At 46.3% G+C, this 18,691-nt stretch overlaps 1 protein-coding gene across 1 annotated transcript in view; it reads right to left on the reverse strand.

The window, feature by feature from the left end:
• The window catches only part of GTF3C1 (general transcription factor IIIC subunit 1), a 1,928,973-nt gene that overhangs the window by 132,977 nt on the left and 1,777,305 nt on the right, over positions 1 to 18,691 (reverse strand). The window lies entirely within an intron of this gene.

An 18,691-nucleotide genomic window follows, 5' to 3' on the forward strand; every position in this document is an offset into this window, starting at 1 on the left:
TCGGACCATACGGTGGTTAGGCAAGTGATGACTGGACTCCCAGCTTCAGTTTAGGAGAAGTCAGGGAACAGGATTAGACACAGCTTAGGGAGCAGTTGAGTTCAGGATCCGGGAGGAGTGGGGTAGAATATTCATGGTTTTCGCAGGCCAGAAGCCAGTATGCTCAGAATTGTATATGTGCATATTTCCTTGAAGCGCAACCTTGCTTTTCAACCAGAAATGGAAGTGGGATTTCAAGAGAATAAGAAGCCTTATATTGAATGTATGAATTATATGTTTTCCTCAAGGGCATTCAGTGCTTCCTTTGGATACTATACACGTTGTTTCTGACAGTAAATATTTCTATCATGTGATTAAGTTCCATTGACTAGTATTGAGGAAAAAGTATATATGCACTGGGCCAATCCTATGCTTTACGATTTTGCTGTACAAATGGCAAAGGATTGTCACTTTCTAGCTCAGCATACATGGCACTGTTCCAATCCTATGCTTAAAAACTTTGCTAGAAAAACAGTCATTTGAGGTGAGCAAATTTAGGGGGTCATTCCGACCCTGGCGGTCATGGACCGCCAGGGCCGGGGTGGGAGGATGCACCGCCAACAGGCTGGCGGTGCATCAAGGGCATCGCGGTCAGAAAAGGGAAGCCGGCGGTTTGCCGCCGGTTTCCCGCTGCCCCTGTGAATCCTCCACGGCGGCGCTGCAAGCAGCGCCGCCATGGGGATTCCGACCCCCTTCCCGCCAGCCTGGTTCTGGCGGTTTTCACTGCCAGAACCAGGCTGGCGGGAACGGGTGTCGTGGGGCCCCTGGGGGCCCCACATTGATTTTCAGTGTCTGCTTGGCAGACACTGAAAATCGCGACAGGTGCAACTGCACCCGTCGCACACCAGCAACTCCGCCGGCTCCATTCGGAGCCGGCATCCTCGTTGCTGGTGCTTTCCCGCTGGGCGGTCGGCCTTTTGGCGGTCGCCCGCCAGCCCAGCGGGAAAGCCAGAATGACCGCCGCGGTCTCCACCTAAATTTGATAACTACCCAGCATTCTCGCTCGTTTTGCATAATTTATGCATCACTCTAACCCTGAAAAAAAAGCGGTAATGCATTATCTGGTGGAGAATATCTAGCTGCAGATTCCTTACCTTAGAATTCCCTGGCGTCAGCTTGGAATCTGGAACTTTTTCTGAGCAATAACCTTGCGTGCGCCGTCAGGTGGCATCGTTGGCGTTGTTCATAACGTCACGGTCTATAAAGGTACCACCCACGAGGGCATACCTCAGTTCCTTTTCCACAAACTTCCACGCCAGAAGTGCAGAGTGATGGAGAGAACCAGCAGTTTGTCTGTGCAAAAACTAGGGCCATGAAAAGGACAATCCCTGACCCTATTAGACATGTCTGCAAAGAAATCTGCAGCTAGATAGAGTCTAAACCAGATTGTAGGAAAGTGCTCTCTTTCTTGGCATGGTTACCCCCATTTTCTGCCTGTTTGTGTGTGTGAGACTGTGTTCACTGGGATCCTGCTAACCAGGACCCCAGTGACCATGCTTTCTCCCTTCTAACTTGGTTGCTAGAACCTTTTTCACACCAAATATGGCATACTGATACCCCCATGTAAGTCCCTAGTATATGGTACCTAAGTACCCAGGGCACTGGGCTACCAGGGGATCCCTAAGGGCTGCAGCATAAATTATGCCACCCATAGGGAGCCCAGACAAAGTTTTCTGCAGGCCTGTGTGAAAGGGTGCATGCACACTTTCACTACCAGGTCACTGCACCAAGTCACTGTAAGTCACCCCTATGGCAGGCCCTCCTAGCCCACAAGGCAGGGTGCAAGTACCTGTGTGTGAAGGCACCCCTTCACTAGCAGAGGTGCCCCACAAACTCCAGCTCCATTTTCCTGGACTTCGTGTCTGCGGGGACGCCATTTTATGCATGTAATGGACATAGGTCACAACCTATGTCCAGCTACATAATGGTAACTCCGAACCTAGGCATGTTTAGTATCAAACATGTATGAATCATACCTTAATAGTTTTGCAAGTAATGGTTGTATGATTTCATGCACTCTGGGGGTCTATTGGAAATCGGTGTGACTGGCTTGGGAAGGGGTAGCCTCCCCAAGCCACTGGTTTTGCTTTGAAGGGCCCATTTGGTGCCCTCCGTGCATAAACCAGTCCACACTGGTTCAAGGACACCGCAGTCCCTGCTCTGGTGCAAAACTGAACAATAGAAAGGGGAGTGACCACTCCCCTGTCCATCACCACCCCAGGGGTGGTGCTCAGAGCTCCTCCAGAGGGTCCTGGGTTCTGCCATCTTGACTCCAAGGTTGGCAAGGAACTGTGGGAGCATCTGAGTGGCCAGGGAGACAGGTGACTCAGAGACCCCTCTTGATAGGTGCTTACCTGGTTAGCTGACCAATCCCTCTTTCAGGGCATTTAGGGTCTCTCTCTTGGGTGGGTCCTCAGATTCAGCTTCCAAGATTCCAGCAAGACTCCTCTGCAAACCTCCACTTCGATTTCTGGCCACCGGAACTGCAACTGGACCCTCCAAGATCCGAGAAGCTGAAGATCCATGAGGAAGACTCTTCTTCAACCTTGTATCCAGAGTTCCTGCCAGCTTTGCAACAGTTCCCTCGCCGTGCATCCTCAGAGCACTGCAACTCTTGAGCCTGGATAAGAAGAAGGAATCTCTCTTGGAGTGAAGGAGTCACTCCCCTGCAACCACAAGTTCCTACAACAAGCAACAACTGGCTGTGTGGATCCCCTCTCCTGCTGAGCTGCGTGGATCCTGCATCATGGGTGGTCGTCCGGAGTAGTCCTCTTGGTCCTCTCTGGCAGCTGGCCAACTTTGGTGAGGTAAGCCTGTGCCTTCCCACGCAGGAAGGAACCCCAGTGCACTGCATCGCTTGCAGCTGACAAGGCTTGTTTGCCTCTCCTCCAAGGGATCTTCAGGTGACGTGCAGCTCCAGTCCCCAGTACTCCTTCCTGCAACTCCCTAGCCTGCGTGGTTCTCCTGCAGCATGGGAATCTCTTTTGTAGTGCTGCGTGGGCTCCTTTTGCAACTTCTGTGTCCTTGCGTTGTCGGTGCTGCCTCCGCTTCTGTGGACTCTCTGCGACGCTGAGGGTCCCCTGTGACTCCCTCTCCTGGGCCTTGCTGGTCCCTAGCAGCACCTCTTTTCCTCCAACCACAAATTTGCCTTTGCCAAGGCTTGTTGGTGGCATTCCTGCACTGACACCCATCTGCAATCTTCATTCCAGCATGGGGCGACTTCTGCATCCATCAGGAACCCTTCTCCGGCTTCTGGTCTGCAGTGATGACCTTTTCTTCACCGTCGACCAACTCCTGTATCTTCAGTGTGGTGGGTAGGGGATCCTGCCCCCAATGGACTCTGTTGTGCCTTCTGGACTTGGTCCACTATCTCCACATCTTCTTTCTTCAAGAATCCACCGCTGGTTTTCTTGCACTCTTCTCTGGGTGTCTTCTTTTCTTCATTTTCCTCCTTTTGGGTGGTTTGGGGAAAATCCAGTGTTACTCCTGCATTCCTGGTCGCTGGGGGGAACTGTTACTTGCCTCTGTGGTTTTCTAGTACTCCCAGCTCTCCTCTACACATTTTACTTACCTAGGTGGGGGTACCTTGTTTGCATTCCATTTTTTTAGTATATGGTTTCTGCTCCCCCTAGGGTCACTATTGGTTATTACTATCTGCACTTTTTTCTAACTTTTTCTATGCCTATTTCTGATTAATAGTGTATATATTTAGTGTATTACCTCCTAAGAGTGGGTCACCTGTCTAGTAGTTTGTTGTGATTTGTTCCAAAAATAAAGTACCTTTGTACAACTGAGTGTTTTCTTTCAAGTGTGTAAATGCTGCGTCAACTGTCGCCGCTTAATCTCCACGCATGAAGGCGCAGAGTTGACAGATTCAGGTGGAGAACCTTCCCCTGCTTCTGTGACTGAATATCTTCCCGAAGAGGCAGCCTGATTGGAGGATCGATGCTCATTTTCAGAAGCTCAGGATACCAGACTCTCTCTGTCCAGTCCTGAGCCACCAGGATCACTTGGGCCCGGTCGTTCTTGATCTTCTTGAGAACCCTGGGCAGAAGTGGTATAGGCGGAAAGGCCTGAACTCCACTCGTGACGAAAAACGTCACTGAGCGATTGCAGCCTTGGAAACTCCAACACGGAATACTGCTGACATTGAGCATTCTCCTCGGAGGAGGAAAACAGATCCAACCAAGGCTCTCCCCACTGCTGAAAGAGTCCATGTGCCACCTCCAGATGGAGACACCATTCGTGATCCGCTAGGCATCGACAGCTAAGATTGTCTGCCCTGTCGTTCAGAGAACCTGCCAGGTGTTGAACCACCAGGGTTATGCCCTGCTGTTCCAGCCATTTTGAGAGATGCAGTGCCTCTTGACAATTGCAGTTCACTAACCACCACTGCAGATCTTTTCAGTCCCTCTGAGGTCTGAACCGTGTTGGTGAGATTCCCATGATGCTGTGCCCATTGGAACTTCAGGTCCCACTGACCAGCCATCATATACCATCTGGCATACTTGACTAACAGGTTGCAGGAGGCCATGAGGCCCAACAGCCTCAGAGTCTGTCTCACTGAAATCCAGGATAGAGGCCAAAACATCAGTATCATAACCTGAATATCCTGGACTTGCTGCTCAGGAGGATAAGCCAGAAACTGCAGTGTCCAGAACAGCTCCGATGAAAGGGAGCTTCCGAGAGGGAGTCACGTGTGACTTCGGCATCTTTATAGTGAACCCGAGCAAATGAAGGAGGTTCGCCGTAGTCTGAACATGGGTGACGACAGATTGGGGCGAAGGATCCTTTCAACAGCCAGTCGCCGAGGTATGGGAAGACTGAAACCCCTAACCTGCTGAGATGAACTGCTACCACTGCTATCACTTTGGTGAAACCCGAGGGGCACTGGTGAGGCCGATGGGGAGCCCAGTAAACTGAAAATGCTCCTGGCCTACCTTGAAAAGCAAGTAGCACCTGTGGGCAGGATAGGGATGTGAAAATATGCATCCTATAAGTCCAATGCTATTATCCATTCTCCTTGGTCTAGAGCAGACAAGACCTGAGTCAGACTGAGCCTCTTGAATTTCTCCTTTTTGAGGAAGAGATGGACGTACCGCAAATCTAGAATAGGGCAAAGACCCTTGTTATTTTTGGGAATCATAAAGTAGCAGGAATAACAACCATTGCCTACTTCTGACATCGGGACCTTTCTATGGCTCCCTTTGCCAAGAGAGCCGTACTTCCTCGCGGAACAAAACTAACTGATCCTCCATCAGCCGTTCTTTTAATTGAGGCACAGAGGGAAGTAAAGACTGGATGGGGAGGGAATAGTCCTTCTGTATGATCTGCGAGAACCATTTGTCCGATGTTATGGACTGCCAGTGAGGGAGATGAAATTGAATCCTCCCTCCAAATGGACGCATGTGGTCCTACAGAATCACACTAGGAGGACATGGACGTTGCGGAGGAGGGGGGTCTGGGTGGTCGATGACTCCCTTCAGACCCTGTGGGTCTGAAGGTACCACAACCTTGTCCCACACAGGATGCTGACCTGACAGCGGATGGTGGCTTGTCTGTGTGTAGTGAGGTTTTCCACCCCTTCTGTAGCTTTGAAAGGAGCGAAAAGCAGACTGTTGGCGAGGGGTCACTGAGAGGCCCAAGGACCTGGCCGTAGCCCAAGAATCCTTGAAATGCTCCAGCATCAAGTCTGCCTTCTCATCAAAAAATGCGGGACCTATCAAAGGGCATGTGGATAAGGTTTGCCTGGACATCCCGCAAAAATCCAGATGTATGAAGCCAGGTGTGGCACTGAAGGGCCACCATCAACAAAATCGCTCTTCCCAGTGGGTCAGTTGTGTCCAAACCGTAAACTTGGCTGCATCTCTAACATTTTTGACTGCTTGTGAGAGTGTCCCGCAAGCCCTCCAGGACCTGATGTAGCACATGGGCAACCTTATCACATAGAGTATGGGAACAACAGCCCAATAGGCATGAGGTGTTTATGGACCACAATGCCAGGCTGGAGGAAGAAAACTTCTTCTTCCCAAGTTGGTCCAACCTCTTGGATTCCGTATCTGGGTGAGCGGAAGGGAAGGCGCCATGGGAAGTAGAAGCGTTGACCACCAAGCTCTCCAGGATGGGGTGTTGGGTGAGGAAGCTAGGATCATCTGGCGATGATTTACAGGAGCCTCTGTGCTGTGTCTGGACCACGTCCCCAGCAGAACATCAGTGAGGGCTGAAGCACCTCTAGCAGGAGGTTAGTACTGATTGGCACCGTAGGCAGATCTAGATTCAAGACCTCAGTTGCCCTACACACCACCATAGCATAAAACACTCCCTCCTCCATAGCCACAATAGGATGTGAGAGCATGCCAGTATCTGGAGAGGTGTCCAGTCCACTAACTTCTCCTAATTTCTCATACCAGTCCATTTGCTCCAATCCATACTCAAAAGGGTCCTGAGACCCCTCCCATTCCTCACCAATCCCTGGTTGAGCATAATAAGGCTCAGGCAATGATCTGGCCCCTGATTGAGCTGTTGGCGCCTGAATCAGAGTCATATGACGCCGTTCCGTCTCATCAGGTATGAGGTTGGGGCTTGCACCACTGGTGGCGCGGGGACCATTGATGTTGGGTACGATGCTGAATGAGGCCGACTGTGTGGACTCGAGTCGCCCCGGATTCGATACTGGATCCAAGAGACCCCATCGGTGCTGAAGCCATCAGCATGGATCCTGATGGGGCCTTTGCAGACCCCGTGGGGCCCGAAGGCGCAAAAGTGGGGGCAGCCTGGCTCAAATACGGGACGCATGGCCTCGTAATACTACTGGAGTTGAGCGGGGTGCTCCGGCCCCGGAAACGGGGGGAGGCTCGAAGACGGCCCTGGCAGTCAGCTGTGCGGAACCGTGCTTGGAACTTCGACGTTCCCAAGTCGCCTCATCAGCCGAGGGGCGAGGTGAAGGCGAAGTCCGCTTGGACTACTACTTCTTTTTCTGCCTCTTCCTCGAGTGCCCGGAGCATCTCGAGTGAGATGAAGAACACTTGGGTCTCCTGGAGCGGCCCTGCGACCTCCTTCTTGACCGGGACCATGACCTCCAAGGAGACGCGCCGACCGACGTCGACTGCACAGCCACCATGAGCTTCAGGGACATGGAGTTGTGGTCTTGGTGCAGACACTAGAGAAATACTTGATGGGGGCCCAGTCACCGACATGGAGTGGTGGCAGGCATCGCATGGATTGAACCCTGTCTTCCTAGATGACATCCTAAACAGACTAGCAAAAATTCTTCGACAAAAAGGTTTAAAAACACCAGTCAAAAAAGACAGGGGTAGCTTGTTTCTGGATCTGCACTAACCAGCGCAGAAGGAAAAGAACTGATGTATGCACGCCTGGGTGGTGCCTTTATAGGTTACCGTGACATCATGAACGGCTCCAATGATGCTTCCACGCAGATCTGAATGATGCCATCCGACAGCACGCGCAAGGGTACTGCTCAGCAAAAGTTCCGGATTCCAAGGAGTTCTAAGGTAAGGAAGCTCAAGCTAGAAGTCTCTATCAGATATGGTTTTGATAGACTATATATATATATATATATATATATATATAAACACTCTCCCCATTCTTCTACATAGAGGATCAGCACTCCAAGGCGAATATTGAATATGGTTTAATTAGCAATTTCCACTGGAACGCGTTGCGGCATCTCCGCCTTCATCGGCCTGTTGGATGCCATGTTTGTTTACACTTTATACCTATCACATGATCGTATCAGTGAAAGTTCACAATCGAACAACATTTCTGTTTCAATTGGAATTGGCGACATTTGATTACATATCTAATTATTAATATGTGATGTGTGTTGTTTACAATTTTATCACTGTTGAAAATCCACGTTCATAGTTGCATCTAAAAAAATCATAATAACGCTGGATAGCTACACAATACGGCCAATAACTAATCTGTGCAAATGTACTCATTATTCATTCATCAAAAATCCAAATGTCTAATTTCTAAAACAGATATAAATATACTCATATTCTGATAAATTACTATTCTTCTCTTAATTACAATAAAATATGGCACATGCTAGTCCAATTTAGATTGGACTAAATTTATTAATGACATCATTCCTTATTTATACTACTTTGTGCCATCACTTAGTAGCATTGGCAAAGAATTTGCAATCAAACAGTATTTCTATTCCAATTATAATTGGCGACATATAATTTGTTCACTTAGTTACCATAAATTATTGCGTATGCTTAACCATTTGAATTATAAAGTAACATCATTTCTTATATATACTCTTTAGCATATTGTTAAAAATCATTTTTAACATTTCAGATGTATATGTAATTCCTCACTCCTATTTAATCCATTTAGTTCCTTAGTGTCAAGTGCTGTTATATATCTCGACTCTAGGATCCTCATCTTTTTCTCTCTATCTCCTCCTCTTATATCCTTTGATATTCCATCAATTACATCATATTTAAGGTTCTTCACATCTCCACCATGTATCTCTTGAATATGTCTAGCTACTGGGTAAGTATCATCTCTATTTTGGACTGCTCGTAAATGTTGTAAGATGCGTTTGTGGACTTGTAGCTTGGTGCTTCGTATGTATATTTTAGGGCAGCTGCATTTCAGAATGTATATTAGAGAGTCACATTTACAGTATATACTCCCTTGATCTTATGCACAGTTTTGCCTTTAATCTCACTAGGCTAATACTTTCACCATTCGTACATGCCTTACATTTCAAACATTTAAAAAAAAGCCACCTTTCTGATTCAACCAGGTCTTATTCTTTTCACTCTGCCTGATATCACTCTTCGCTAACACATCTTGCGTAGATTTCCCTCTACGATAAGTAAATTGTGGATTATTCTTAATAGCTCCTCCTATAACAGGATCACTTCTCAACATGTGCCAGTGTTTCTGCCATATCATTCTCACTTGTGTGTGTGCTGTATTATCATAGGTAGTTATAAAACAACAATTTTGTTATTTGTCTGATTTTCTCATCCTACTTTCTGATGTATTAAACAATATGCTGTCTCTCAAACGGTGACCTACCTTTCTGCTAGCATCTGTTAATGTCATATTAGAGTATCCTCTCCCTCTTAATCTTATCATCATATCCTTTTGGACCTCATCATAATTACTCTCAGTGCTGCAAGTTCTTTTTGCTTGTAATAGCTCCCCATATGGAATACTTTTTTTCAATGGTTTGGGGTGAAAGCTGTCTGCATGCAATAGACTATTCCCTGCTGTGGGTTTCATATACAACGTGGTCTGTAACTTGTCATGTTCTATTCTAATCTTAACATCAAGAACTCAATTTCTTGTGTGCTAATATTACCCGTAAATTTCAGGTTCAAATCATTATCATTAATGTCTTTAACAAGCTTTGGCACTCTCCACATTTCCTTTCCAAATCACAAAGATGTCATCTATGTATCGCAACCACATTTCAATATGATCATTCCAAACATCTAAAGGTGGACTGTTTAGGACCTGTTCCTCCCCTCAACCCATGTACAGATTTGCTTAACTAGGAGGACAACACTTACCCATAGCTGTCCCATACGGTTCAGAAATTTCATTATTAAAGAAAAATATATTATGTTGAAGACGCCAATTAATCATCTTGGTCAACATGATACTAGGCTTATAACATCTTATAGGTTTAACTCTAAGAAAATGTTCTACTGATCTTATTCCATCTTTATGGGGAATACTTGTGTATAATGCTATAACATCCAGTGTCATAACATATCTGATTCCCAGCTCACGTCAAATAGTCGTTGTAAAAATTCTGTAGTACCTTTCAAATATGAGGGCAAATTCTGCACCAAAGGATTAAAAAATGTATCTATATTTTGTGACAAACTCAAAAAGACTCTGTTGAGCTGCAATTATTGGCCTTCCTGGCGGCTTAACAGCTTTTTTAATGTATATTAGGAATTAAGTAGAACACTGGTGGTTTGGGATGATCTACCTTCATATACCTGCATTCTTCCTCACTAATTAAACCTTGATCTTTCCATGTCGATAATGCTTTGACGAATTCTGTTCTTACATTCTCCACATATTCCATGCTGACCCTTTACAAAAGTGTTGGTGGGAGGAACACATATACATCTGAAAAGTAAAAAATGATTTATAACAATATGCTAAAGAGTATATATAAGAAATGAGGTCACCTTATAATTCAAATGGTCAAGCATATGCAATAATTGATGGAAATTAAGTGAACATATTATATTTCGCCAATTATAATTAGAATAGAAATGTTGTTTGATTGCAAATTCTTTGCCAATGCGATTAAGTGATGGCACAAAGCAGTATAAATAAGAAATTATGTCTTTTATCAATTTAAATCTAAATTGGACTAGCATGTGTCATTTTATTGTAATTAAGTGAAGAATAGTAATTTATCAGATTCTGAGTATATTTATATCGGTTTTGGAAATTATACATTTGGATTTTTGATGACTGAATAATGGGCACATTTGCACAGATTTGTTATTGGTTGTATTGTGTAGCTATTAGCGTTATTATGATCTTTTTAGGTGTAGTTACGAGCAAGGATTTTTCAACATTGATGGTTTTTTGATGAATGAACAATCAGCACATTTGCACAGATTAGTTGTTGGCCGTATTGTGAAGCTATCAGCGTTAATATGATCTTTGTAGATGCAATTACGAGTGAGGATTTTCAACAGTGATAAAATTGTAAACAACACACATCACATATTAACCCCTTCGCTGCCAGGCCTTTTCCCCCTCCTGTGCCAGGCCTTTTTTTGGCTATTTGGGGGCAGTTAGCGCTTAGGCCCTCATAACTTTTTGTCCACATAAGCTAGCCAAGCCAAATTTGCGTCCTTTTTTTCCAACATCCAAGGGATTCTACAGGTACCCAGACTTTGTGGGTTCCCCTGAAGGAGGCCAAGAAATTAGCCAAAATACAGTGAAAATTTCGGTTTTTTTTTTTCAAATAAATGGGAAAAAGTGGCTGCAGAAGAAGGCTTGTGGTTTTTCCTCTGAAAATGGCATCAACAAAGGGTTTGCAGGGCTAAAATCACCAGCTTCCCAGCTTTCAGGAACAGGCCGACTTAAATCAGAAAACCCAATTTTTCAACACAGATTTGGCATTTTACTGGGACATACCCCATTTTTACGATTTATTGTGCTTTCAGCCTCCTTCCAGTCAGTGACAGAAATGGGTGTGAAACCAATGCTGGATCCCAGACACCTAAACATTTCTGAAAAGTAGACAAAATTCTGAATTCAGCAAGGGGTAATTTGTGTAGATCCTTCAAGGATTTCCTACGGAAAATAACAACTGAAAAAGAAAAATATTGAAATTGAGGTGAAAAAACAGCAATTTTTCTCTACGTTTTACTCTGTAACTTTTTCCTGCAACGTCAGATTTTTGAAAGCCATATACTGTTACGTCTGCTGGACTCTTCTGGTTGCGGGGATATATGGGGCTTGTAGGTTCATCAAGAACCCTAGGTACCCAGAGCCAATAAATGAACTGCACCCTTCAGTGCGTTTTCATTCTATACCGGGTATACAGCAATTCATTTGCTGAAATATAAATAGTGAAAAATAGCTATCAAGAAAACCTTTGTATTTCCAAAATGGGCACAAGATAAGGTGTTGAGGAGAAGTGGTTATTTGCACATCTCTGAATTCCGGGGTGACCATACTAGCATGTGAATTACAGGGCATTTCTCAAATAGAAGTCTTTTTTACACACACTCTTATATTTGGAAGGGAAAAATGTAGAGAAAGACAAGGGGCAATAACACTTGTTTTGCTATTCTATGTTCCCCCAAGTCTCCCGATAAAAAATGATACCTCACTTGTGTGGGTAGGCCTAGCGCCCGCAACAGGAAATGCCCCAAAACACAACGTGGACACATCACATTTTTTGACAGAAAACAGAGGTGTTTTTTGCAAACTGCCTACCTGTGGATTTTGGCCTCTAGCTCAGCCGGCCCCAGGAGGGCAGAAATGACCTAAAATAAATTCCCCCCCCCAACCCTCCCTGGGAGCAACCCTTGCCTACGGGGGTCGCTCCCCACCTCCTAAAAAACAGAACTAAACAAAAAGGAAAAAAAATAAAAAAATGATCGCTGGTGCCTAGAGGTTTCCCGGGGGGGGCAGAAAAGGCCTTCTAAAAAAATGCCCCCCATGGGAGCGACCCTTGCCCAAGGTGTCACTCCCTTATGCCACTTTAAAAAAAAAAAAAAAAATCCCTGGTGTCTAGTGGGCGTTTCAAAAGCCGGATTGGTTTGCAATCCGGCTTTTGAAACGCAGAGAGAGACTTCAAAGGGAAGCCTCTCTCGGCCTCCCCCACGTGATCGGAAGAGAATGAGGAGGCCCTGTGACAAATCAGCGCGCGATCGCGCGCTGACATCACAGGGTGGGTGGGAGGTGGCGGTGGAAGGGCAAGGGCTTCCCCTTCCATCCCTGCCTTGGGGGGGTGGGTGGGGTGCACATGGGGGGGAGCGCTAGCGCTCCCATCCAGTTCCCGGGTGTAGGACGAGGTGACCTTGTCCAAGGCACCCTAGGGGTTAATAATTAGATATGTAATCAAATGTCGCCAATTCCAATTGAAACAGAAATGTTGTTCGATTGTGAACTTTCACTGATACAATCATGTGATAGGTGTAAAGTGTAAACCAGCATGGCGTCCGACAGGCCGATGAAGGCGGAGATGCTGAAACACGTTCCTGTGGAAATTGCTAATTAAACCATATTCAATATTCGCCTCAGAGTGCTGATCCTCCTTGTAGAAGAAGGGGGAGAGTGTTATTATATAGACGCAGTGGCGCGCGTCAGCTGTTGAGCACCACCGGCGCGGAGCGACCATGCCGGACGAGTGTTCATATATATATATATATATATATATATATATATATATATATATATATATATATATACACACATATGTATTTATGTAGAAAGCGGCCATGGTGTGTGGAAGGTACCCAAGGCACTTACACCAGGTCCAGGTATCCCCTCTTACTGAAGTGTAGGCAGTGTCTAGAATCCAGACTCTCTAGAGTTAACTGTGGATGAGCAGCCAAGGATTATCTATGAGACATGCAAAGCTCATGCAAAACCACTGTAGGCACACAGCACTTACACACATGAAAGAAAGTACTCAGTTCTACAAAAATAAAGGTACTTTATTTTTGTAACACAATCCCACAAAGTACTAGAGGGGCAACCCTCCAAAAGGAGGTAAGTGATACAGTAAATATATACCCTAGTAAACAGCAATAGGATAGAAAAGTTAGAAAACAGTGCAGATATAGATAAACAATAGTGACCCTATGGGGAGCCCAAACCATATACTAAAAATCATGGAATGCAAACACAGGACACTTGTAGGAAGCTGGCTCTGAATATACTATATCAAAGTGAGATATATTGTGCAGAGTCCAGAGGTTCCCCAGAGGCTTAACAGAGGCTAAAGTAGATAATACTATGCTCTCTTTTGTGGTAGTGTGGTCGAGCAGTTAGGCTTCTCAGGGAGTAGTGCAAAGCATTTGTTGTACACACACAGACAATAGAAGCATACACTCAATGACTTAACTCCAGACCCATGATTTTTATATAGCAAAAATATTGTTTCTTAATTTACTTTTAGAACCACGAAATTCAAGTTGCAGGTAAGTACTTCAATAGCTTTGTATTTCACACATATAACAATAGCACTTTGTCTGAAATCGATAAGTTTACAGTTTTCTAAATATTGGCAATTATCTGTTTTAAACGTTGACAGTGCAATTTTCAGAAACAGTTCCTGGGGGAAACAAAAGTTAGAACGTTGTACAGGTAAGGACAACACTTACAGTTCCAGTCTCCTGGGGTTAGGAAGTCCACAGGTTGGGGGTTCTAGTTAACCCCAAACACCCACCACCAGCAACAGGAGGCCAGCCGGGTGCAGAGGTCAAACTGCAGGCAAAATTAATATGGGCTCCTATGGGAACTGGGGGCACTCGGTTTCAGATCTAGAGGCACTTACCTGCGTCTTCGGAGGGCAGACCTGGGGGGTTTAGAGGAGCACTGGGGGGGCCACAAGTAGACACCAAACATGCACCCTCAATGGCGCTGGGGCGGCTGGGTGCAAACAAGGTGTTGGATTTCCAATGATTCTCTATGAGAGGACCCAGAGGGTCACTCAGAGGCTGCAGGCGAGGTCCAGGAGGTCGTCTCCGGCAAACCACAGGCTGGACAGAGAGGAGGGTGGCATGCTGAACACTGCTGCACTGGAGGTCGGGTTCTCTAAGGCCTGGGGGCTGCGGGTGCAGTGTGTCTTTAGGCTTCAGATATATGTCTGGAGCTTTCCCGGTCAGGAGGGTCCATGGGAATCCCTCTGCAGGGTTCGTCGTGGAGGGGTGGAGAGGTCAACCCACGGTGGGCACTTGCTCAGAATCACCTGGGGATCCTCTCTAGCTGGTTGTGCCACCTGGACACGGGCCGTGGGCGTCGGGTGGAGAGTTATCAGGACTCACATATCCGGAGTGAAGCTTAAGTCCTTGGTTGTTGGTTCTTCTTGGACAGGGCCGCAGTCCACGGGAGTTCTTGGTCCTTTTGGGTGCAGGGCAGTCCTCTGGAGCATGGCAGAGGTCACAGGTGCTGCTGGATGTGTCGCTGTTCTTGTGCAGGTTCATTGAAGCAGGAGACAGGCCGGTAGGGCCAGGGTTAAGTCAGCTGTCCTCTTCCTTCTTCTCTACTGAGGTTTCAGCTTAGCAGTCCTTCCTCTTTGTTAGGTAATCAAGAATCTGGTGATCTGGGTTCAGGTAAGCCCTTAAATATAAGTTTTAGGGGCGTTACAGGGGTCAGAGTGCAGTAGCCAATGGCTACTTGTAGGAAGTTGGCTCTGTATGTACTATTTCAAAGTAAGAAATAGCATACACAGAGTCCAAGGGTTCCCCTTAGAGGTAAGATAGTGGCAAAAAGAGATAATTCTAATGCTCTATTTTGTGGTAGTGTGGTCAAGCAGTAGGCTTATCAGAGGGTAGTGTTAAGCATTTGTTGTACACACACAGGCAATAAATGAGGAACACACAAGTTTCTTGCCCCTTGCCCAGCTGTTCCCTTGAGGGTCCCCCTGGGCCCAAGAGCTCAACCTGATAAGGCTCTAACTCCATGGACTCAGTTCCCTCTTCCTGAGAAGAGAGGTTCTGTTTCTTTTTCTGTGCTGAATCTGGTTCCCCTAGTCTTCTTTTCTTTTGGAAGGGTGGGCCATTATTCCAGACTCCAACACTTCTTTTTCACCCTGAGTTCTGCACTGTGCCCTAGTCCTGACACACACCAGTTCAGGGATACCCAATCATGGCTGCATGGGTTTTGAGTTCTACCTCATCCCATGCGGAGGACTCCAGATCATTTCTAAGAAGACATTCTATTGGTATAGCAGAAGAGACTACCACCTGTTTCAGGCCAGTGACCCCTCCCCATTCTAAAGTTACCATAGCCATGGGATGTACTTTAGTCTGAGTGTCAGCATTGTTGACTGGATAAGTTTGTCCAGTCAGGTACTGTCCTGGGGAAACCAGTTTGTCTGTCACCATAGTGACACTGGCACCTGTATCCCTCAGGTCCTCTACTCTAGTCCCATTAATAGAGAGTTGCTTCCTGTATTTTTGCATGTTAGGCGGCCAGGCAACTAGTGTGGCTAAGTCCACCCCACCCTCAGAGACTAATGTATCTTCAGTGTGAACCCTGATTTGCTCTGGGCACACTGTTGATCCCACCTGGAGACTGGCTATTCCAGTGCTAACTGGAGTAGTAGTTGAAGTGGAACCTTTCTTGGGACAGGCCTGGTCTCCAGTTTGGTGTCCATGCTGCCTACAGCTGCGACACCAGGCCTTTTTGGGATCAAGGTTTTTACCCTTGTACCCAAATGAGGATTGTGAAGAGGCTTTGGACCCACCCTCCTGTGCAGGCTTTTGGGGCCCTGTAGAAGACTCTCTACTTTTTCCCTTGGATGTCTCAACACTCTTCCCCCTGGGGAGGCTTTGTCACCCCTTTCTTTTGGTCACCCTTGTCTTGACCCAGTGCTCTGCCTTCTTTCTCACTTCTTGGGGAGAAATTGGACCTAGGTCTACCAGATGCTGATGCAGTTTATCACTGAAACAATTACTTAAAAGGTATTCCTTCATAAACAAGTTATATAGCCCTTCATAATCATTTACACCACTGCCATTAATCCAACCATCTAGTGTTTTGGCTGAGCAGTCAACAAAATCAACCCAGGTCTGGCTCGAGGATTTTTGAGGCCCCCTGAACCTAATCCTGTACTCTTCAGTTGAGAATCCAAAGCCCTCAATCAGGGTAGCCTTCATGAGGTCATAGGATTCTGCATCTTTGCCAGAGTGTGTGAGGAGTCTATCCCTACACTTTCCAGTGAAGATTTCCCAAAGGAGAGCACCCCAGTGCGATCTGTTTATTTTTCTGGTTGCACAAGCCCTCTCAAAGGCTGTGAACCATTTGGTGATGTCATCACCATCTTCATATTTTGTTACAATCCCTTTGGGGATTTTTAGCATGGCAGTACTTTCTCTGACCCTATTTATGTTGCTGCCACCATTGATGGGAATTAAACCCATCTCTTGTCTTTCTCTTTCTATGACTAGGAGCTGTCTCTCCAAAGCCAATCTTTTGGCCATCCTGTCTAACAGGAGGTCATCTTCATTGAGGCTGCCCTCAATGCTTCCAGTTACTGGACTCCCCTGTGGAAGAACCAGTATCGCTGACTATCACTTGTGGAGTCAGGGTTTGAGGTACCTTGGCCTCCCTAACTAGTACAAGAGGGAGTGAATTATCCTCCAGGTCACTAGTTTCCCCCCTCTGTAGGGTTATCCTCAGAGGGGTGGTCTCTTCTAAACTCTGCCAAAAGCTCCTGGAGCTTCACTTTGGTAGGGTTTGATCCAGGTTTTATATTTTTTAGTTTACAGAGTCCTTAAATCTGACATCCCTAGATGCAGGTAATGGGTGAGGTTGAGTTCCACCACCATCTCTTCTGTGCTAGACATTACTTTTCTCAAAGTTGGGATACTTTTTAAGAATCTAAAACTATTTCTAGAACTTAATCCAAACTTTTACAAAACTTTTAAACTCTGAAAGAAATGCTAACTGGGACTTACACAAGGCCCTAGCAGGACTTTTTTAAAAATTTGAAAAATAGCTCAAACTGCAAAAATCAGTTTCTAATGCCAATTTTTGGAATTTAGTCGTGTGATCAGGTATTGGCTGAGTAGTCCAGCAAATGCAAAGTCTTAGACTTCGCCGCTGATCCACCAATGTAGGAAGTTGGCTCTGTATATACTGTTTCAAACTAAGGAATAGTGTGCACAGGGTCCAAGGGTTCCCCTTAGAGGTAAGATAGTGGCAAAAGTAGATAATTCTAATGCTCTATTTTGTGGTAGTGTGGTAGAGAAGTAGGCTTATCAGAGGGCAGTGTTAAGCATTTGTTGTACAAACACCGGCAATAAATGAGGAACACACACTCAAAGACTTATTCCAGGCCAATAGGTTTTTATATTGAAAAATATCTTCTCTTAGTTTATTTTAAGAAACACTTTAAATGTAAGGTACTTCACTTAGATACTTTAGGAACTTTGAATAAAAGCAATATCATATAGTCTTTGTAAAAAATAGCAATAAGGTATTTTCAAAGTGGACATAGTGCAAAAATCAACAGTTCCCTGGGGGAGGTAAGTAAAGGTTAGATTAGGAGGTAAGTAAAACACTTACAAGTCTCAGGTCTGGGGCATAGGTAGCCCACCGCTGGGGGTTCAAGGCAACCCCAATGTTACCACACCAGCAGCTCAGGGCCAGTCAGGTGCAGAGGTCAAAGACGTGCCCAAAACACATATGTCCTATGGAGAACAGGGGTGCTCCGGTTCCAGTCTGCCAGCAGGTAAGTACCCGCGTCCTCGGGGGCAGACCAGGAGGGTTTTGTAGAGCACTGGGGGGGTGGGGGGGGGGGGGGGGGGTACAAGTAGGCACACAAAACACACCCTCAGCGGCACAGGGGCGGCCGGGTGCAGGGTGCAAAGCAGGCATCGGGTTTCAGCTAGGAAACAATGGAGGGACCCGGGGGTCTCTGGTTACTCATGGGCTTGCAGTCACCAGGGAGTCCTCCCTGAAGTGTTTGTTCTCTGGATCTCGTGCCAGGGGCGTCGGGTGCAGAGTGTGAAGTCTCACGCTTCCGGCGGGAAACGTGAAGTCTTTGAAAGTTGCTTCTTTGTTGCAAAGAAGTAGCTGATTTTGAACAGGGCCGCTGTTCACTGGAGGCTTCAGAGGTCGCTGGTCCCTGTCGGATGCGTCGCTGATTGCAGGTTTTCGAAGTTGGACACAAGCCGGTAGGGCTGGGGCCAAAGCAGTTGTCGTCTTCCTCCTTCTCTGCAGGCTTGTAGGTCAGCAGTCCTCCTTGTTTCTTCAGGGTGCAGGAATCTGATTTCCTGGGATCTGGGGAGCCCCTAAATACTGAATTTAGGGGTGTGTTTAGGTCTGGGAGGGCAGTAGCCAATGGGTACTGTCCGTCAGGGTGGCTACACCCTCTTTGTGCCTCCTCCTGGTGGGGAGGGGGGCACATCCCTAATCCTATTGGGGGAATCCTCCAAACTCAAGATGG

Source organism: Pleurodeles waltl, chromosome 10, assembly GCF_031143425.1.
Source record: "Pleurodeles waltl isolate 20211129_DDA chromosome 10, aPleWal1.hap1.20221129, whole genome shotgun sequence".
Lineage (NCBI taxonomy): Eukaryota > Metazoa > Chordata > Amphibia > Caudata > Salamandridae > Pleurodeles > Pleurodeles waltl.